The sequence below is a fragment of the Palaemon carinicauda genome, chromosome 30 (assembly GCF_036898095.1).
Source record: "Palaemon carinicauda isolate YSFRI2023 chromosome 30, ASM3689809v2, whole genome shotgun sequence".
NCBI lineage: Eukaryota > Metazoa > Arthropoda > Malacostraca > Decapoda > Palaemonidae > Palaemon > Palaemon carinicauda.
The window spans coordinates 85,373,202-85,373,609 of NC_090754.1; positions in this window are offsets into that span (position 1 = coordinate 85,373,202).

Genomic DNA, 408 nt, shown 5'->3' on the forward strand with positions numbered 1-408 from the left:
TCTAAGACCAATTGCCCTTACAAATGCCTCATACAAAATATTTATGGCCCTCATGAAAGATGAAATAGAAGAACACCTTAAGAGAAATATGGAGATGAAAGAAACGCAAGCCGGGTTCACAAAAGGAGGAAGAGTAGAAGATAACATTTATTTTACAATACTGTGTAGAAGAAAGCTACAAAAGGAAGGAAAGTTTAATAGTAATTTCAATAGATTTCAAGAAAGCATATGACTCAATAAAGAGGGAAAAAATATGTTATTTTTATAATAAAATAAATTTTTGAATATACTTACCCAGTGATTATATAAGCTGCAACTCTGTTGCTCGACAGAAAACTCTACGTTAAAAATCCGCCAGCGATCGCTATTACAGGTAGGGGGTGTACATCAACAGCGCCATCTGTCGGG